The sequence below is a fragment of the Peromyscus leucopus genome, chromosome 8a, assembly GCF_004664715.2.
Source record: "Peromyscus leucopus breed LL Stock chromosome 8a, UCI_PerLeu_2.1, whole genome shotgun sequence".
NCBI classification, from domain to species: Eukaryota; Metazoa; Chordata; class Mammalia; order Rodentia; family Cricetidae; genus Peromyscus; species Peromyscus leucopus.
In genome coordinates, this window is record NC_051085.1 from 32,242,565 (window position 1) to 32,248,564 (window position 6,000).

Consider the following 6,000-nt stretch of genomic DNA (forward strand, 5'->3'; position numbering starts at 1 on the left):
GGGAGGAGATCCGTTCCAGACTCTGGCATTCCTTCATGCCATCCACATCCTGGTCCTCTTGGAAGCCACTGTCACCTCTTGACAGACATATTTTATGTGTCATCATTTTTGAGGAATGCGGGCAAGCCAGTTTTTAGAGACTGCTGAGTGTGTTTCAGAAGGACCTGTATGCTGCCCATTTGTGTTGAGCCATTAAAATGAGCAGAATCAGCAGTGTGTAAGTAACACGTGACTTGGTTCGGCTATCTTTGACCTTACTTCGCGTGCCATGGTTCACGATCGAGCTTCCTTTGTACACAGAATCTAGTCGAGCATTCACGCATGTTCCTAGCAAGAAGTGGGTTTGCAGGATGCTTGACAGTTCAGGAAGAGTGATGAAGCCGTGTTGTCAAACAGCTGCACAAAAGCCTTAAGAAGCACCGAGTGAGCTGTCAATAAGCGATAATATCACTGCCAATTATCAAATCAAAACATGTTCGGAGTGAAAACACCGAAGTCCTAGAAATAGAATCCAATCACTCGCAACCCCAAAGATCTATTTAAAAATGAAACTTCCAGGAACAAAATAGGTAATGGACTGATGCCCGAGCTTTGGATCCTCTTTGTATTGTTAATAGCTCTTGTGACATGGGCCAAGTCATTAAATATGCTTTCGTTTTCCTGTTCTGTTCTATGTCTTTGATGAAATGGCCTTACCTACTTGCAGGGTTGCTGTTAACATTCAGACTCGCCAGTACGGGGACCTGGCCAATATGCAGGCAATACTTTGTCTGTTCAGGGTCCTGACAATGTCATGTGCACACGTCAGTGTCATGTGGTTTCTCTGTGCATGTGACATCCTCTCATAACTCCCCCCTCCTCTATCTCTCCCTCCCCTCCTGTTCCCTCTCCTTTTTATCATCTCTTTCTTCCCAGGAGGTGGCATCTGTACCTTGCACCTCCTCTCTTCCCTGTTTCCCATCTCTTTTTTCTTCTTCTCTTCTTCTTCCTCTTCTCTCCTCAGCTCTTTTTTCTCCCTTACCCCCAACTCCACATGTGAATGTGGTGTGCATGGTGTATCTCTCTCCACAGCTCCCACCCACTGTGACCACCATGAGCCATTTTTTAAAATACAACAGTTGCTCTGAGGGTCTAAGATGAGGCTTCCTGAAAAGCTTTCCATCCTTCAAGTGCTGTGCAATAAATACTCAGCTTTTCATCCAGGCTTCTTCAAGGGGCAGTGTCTCCATAAAAAACTTAACCACTAGACAAACTATGATGCTAACACACTAAAGTTTGAGACTATTGAAAATCACATTGACCTCAGAAATCCTCACAAAGAATTAGAAAAGCATTTCAACTTATTTTAGGGAAAATATGAACAAGAATGGAAAAAGGAATGAAAACATCATTTACTTTCTGTAGACATCTCTGATTATAGACGACAGATCATAATGTCACTCTCATGTGCAGCCTTTGCTTAAAAACACATCAGTTTAACTTAGCAGTTTTAACTTATACATTCCCAAACTTCCCATTTCTCTGTCTTTATTTCATTTCCTTTGTACACAAAAAGAAATTTGATCCATGTGTAATATGTTTTTTTTGAACCCAAGCCACATATAAATTATTTGGAATGATATTTTTAGAAATATAAATCCTGCCCATTAGTTACTGTATCCTAAGAATGGCAGGCCATGTGCAACATATTTATTTTCAAGTTAATTCAACTAGATGAGTATGGATATAAAGGTGATAAGAGATCCTTATGGGACAGGACAGGACTACAAGCAGGAATAGGGTCTGAGCTGAGTGGAAAGGGTTGGACCTGGAGGGGGTGGAAGAAGGAAATCCTGACTGTGTTGTGCTGTTTCCCAATAATAAAACTGTAAAACTATTAGAAACTGTTGCTGGAGAGCTTCTCTCCAGGTTCCATTAAGCCCCGCAGTCCCACAATCCACATACAAAATAATCACTCAGACATTTATATTACTTATAAACTGTATGGCCATGGCAGGCTTCTTGCTAACTGTTCTTATTTCTTAAATTAACCCATTTCTATAAATCTATACATAGCCACATGGCTGGTGGCTTACCGGCGTCTTTACATGTTGCTTGTCCAGGTGGTGGCTGTAGTGTCTCTCCCTCCTTCTTCCTGTTTCCCCAATTCTCCTCTCTCTTTGTCCCGCCTATACTTCCTGCCTGGTCGGTCACTGGCCATCAGTGTTTTATTTATATAGAGTGATATCCACAGCAAGAAACTTGCCCTGTGAGAGCAGAACTATTTTTATGTTTCCAATGAATATTTAATCACTTTTGTTAATATCGTTGTCATGGCTTATTTTCAGACTAGGCATTTTTTTTTTTTGAACAGTTAATGGAAATATTCATCATTGGTTCAATTTCAGAGTTAGACTTAAGCATTATATTGTGATTTTTAATATTTTATCTGTGTTAGTAGTATTTACCCTCAAGCTACAATAATCTGAAAACATTCATATCCAACTTTCACAGAAGAGATGGCCTAATGAACACAGTGCTGGCTAAATGCGAGGGGGAGTCTGGATCTCCAGAACCCACATAAAGCAGGGCATGAACTGCAATGTCCTTTAAACCCAGGAGAGGTCCTCATCCCTGAGATGAGGCAAGCTATGCTATCTAGACTAGGCAAATCAAAGGGCTCCGGATTTAGTGTGGATGAAACCCTATGCCGTCCTATGGTATCTACACTCAGCACACATGTGCAGAAATACGCCCACACATGTGCATCCACACATACGAACACACACATGCACACAATACACACATATAAAAGCAAAAAAGTATATTAAAAATAAATAAATAAAATCCCCTACTTATATCTACCCTGGGTTACTTTACCGTGTCGTTCCCCCCCCCCCCCCCCCGTGAAAGGGTTTATTAGTTAAAGTCAGCAAACATTAGTTGGAATTTCAAAATCCATCTGGATAGTACTCTCATCTCATACCATGCCTGATGCTCTGCTGAGATTCTCCAGGAGCTCTGCTCTGTTTCAGAAGAACTGATGGAATTTTAAACCACCGAAGCCCACTTGTGTATTCATTGATTTGCTCTGGGAAAGAAAAATGCAGTATGATTTGATTATATTTAATAGATTCAACTTCGAATTTGCATAGGTTTATCCCACTTTTTTTGTTTTCTTATTGCAGTAAAAGTCACCTCTAGTATTAACTGAAAATGTAGACAAGTACTAATTTTTTTCCAGAAATCCTTGGCAGCTACCTCTTCTCCCCAGCACTGTGCTCCCCTGGCCAGGGTGGTTGCAAATGGCAGTTCTCAGTAGGAGAGCAGAAGTGAGAACTGTCTTCAGTAATTCCAGAGACTGGCTGTTCCTGATGCACTGAAGGACATGGCACACACTTCTTATGGCCAGTTTTGGGCAAATCACTAAAATCAAGCATCAGAGACACCTTTGGATGGAAGATTAGTGAGCAGGGAGTAAAATGAAAAAAATAAAAAGCCCATAGAACTAGAAGGAATCCAGCTTGACAGGGTGTGAGGGCCCCTCCAAATCCAGCTGGTGCTGAGGAGGGCTTGTCTAGCTTTTCTTAGCTCTCAATTTCTTTCTATCCCTCACCCTGTCTCTTTCTGTTTCTCTACCCCTTCTCTTCCTCCCTTTCTTCCCCATCTCTCCCTCTCTCCTTTCTTCTATTTCTTTAGATTTGTCAATTTTTGTATCAAATGATTCTTTTCCCTCTCCTTTATGACTCTGTTCTCCTGGGCTCCTATGCCATCTGGCTTGATTTATGTAGAGGAAACTATTAAATGAATGGAACTTTCTACTATGTAAAAACAAAACAGAAAAACAAAAACAGTTTCAAATTTCTCCGTTTTGCTTGCCATGGCCAGGATTAGCCATAACTGTTACCTCTGGCAAGAGGAAGGTGTGATCCTGATCTGAACTAGGGTCCAAGTTAAATTATCTTACACCTTCATTTCTTTATCTCTAAAGTGTATCTAGAAATGGGATGTTGGGAAAATAAAGCACCCTCATGTGTGAAACGTCTCTGCACACCATTTGCTAAACAAAACCTTAACAAACAGGTTAGCAAAGCAGCCAGGCTAACCTGTGACAAACAGCCTCTGCCAAGAAAGGGAAAGGTGGTGCCTGTGGGTTGTATTACTTTCATGAGAGAAACGGAAAAGAATTTACTGGGATCATCTTTTAAATAGGACAGAACCTTCTAGTTCAAATGGAACATTTCCCCATGATGCCTCCCTGGGGCAGGCTGCGGCTGTGGTTAAGAACACATCGCCTACACACGTTTCTCCTGTCCCAGACCATGAAGGTGCAGACAAGGACCTCCAGACTTATTGGTATCTCTCATCGGTTGGCTTCCTGAACACACTTGTTCACTTCCTCTTCATAGGAGTCCTTTTTTGAAGTTGGTGAGGGTAGCTGGACCGCTTCAGTAGAGACAAGCTGATTTTCTCTTTCTGGAATCCGACCTCCTCATTAGTGACACCATGTCCCTTTCTCAGGTGTGTACTGGGCACCCTGACAGCTCCAACAATGGGGGCTTGAGGCCAGCCCTAGAAGCACTTGACCTATATTCACTTAGCTTTACGTGTTCATTATTATATGTCAAGCCGGTGGCATCTCAGGAAGTAATAATGCCTCTTTGATTCTGCAGCCAAGGCCTTTAACTTGTGTGTTTGCAATAGATTTTCAAATTAAACATGGTTGTTTAGTTAAGCAAGCTCTATGTCTATGCAGTATTGTTTAGTACAAGGCACAGAAGGTATTAAACATACTTTACTTCATTCTCTGCCACATATCCATTATGTTCAGGAGCAGACGTTTACAGTTGATAGACTTGTTGGGACTACAATTTTATTTGTTTATTGGGCTGTAGGTCGTCTCACGCCTTCTTCACTTTTGTCTGAGTTTGTTATTCCATATTGCTTATGAAATCTGACTCCCTGGGTTGGAAACACGTTTTCAGCTTTTACTGAGAGAACACAACACAGAGAACACAGTGCGTGTATCAATAAAGTAGACAGCAAGTGCTCTGAGAGAAGAGAAAATATTTAGAGATGTCTAAACTTTTCAAGTCTGAGCTTTCCATTGTGAATCTGGAATCCCTAAAGGTACACTAGGTATTCATTAAAATTATGCTCCTTGCTTTCAGGGGCTTGGTAGGTAGGTGGGAGGATTTGCAGGAAGCTTTATGATTAGTGTTAGAGTTATAAAACAAATTTATCCAATAAGCACATAGCAGGGCACTTTGTATATGGGTAGCTAGTTTGACTCAAGTGCATGTGCACTCATAAACAAATACACACATGTGTGTACTCACAGGATACACTCACACATACACTAACAGATATTTGTGCACATAGTCATGTACACACACTTGCACACACATTAACACTTATATGCATACACATACATGCACACTCACATATGTTCACACACCCCCTATACTCACACTAGCATACACTCACACATGCACACACTCAAACACATACACACACATATTCACATGCACACTCACATATACACTCATACACAGACATACATACAGTCACACACACACACACACACACACACACACACACACACACACACACTCCCACTTACTTTAAATAACATCTTGCTCACCTTTCAGACATACCCCGCACTGGGACCTTTCCAGTCTTGCTGTGACTATATTGACCGGTGTGGTTTTATTTCTAATCACTGTATCCTGAGGATAGACAATGAATCCATGCCAGAGTTGCCCTTCATCTTTACACTGGATGATTATCCTTGTGAACTAATGTTCTGTATTTAACCATTTGCCATGGGATTATTTCTCTAGCCTGTAAGGGCCACAAGAGCAGTTTGTCCGCCCACTTCTATGTGCCACTTGGATATGCTGTGAGCTTTCCATGAAGATAAACTCTTGATCAATTTTCCACCCCCTTCACTTTCCCTTGTCCCTTCCCTTCCTTTCCTTTCTCATCCCTTCCTTTCCTTGAGGTTCTTGAGATGAGACC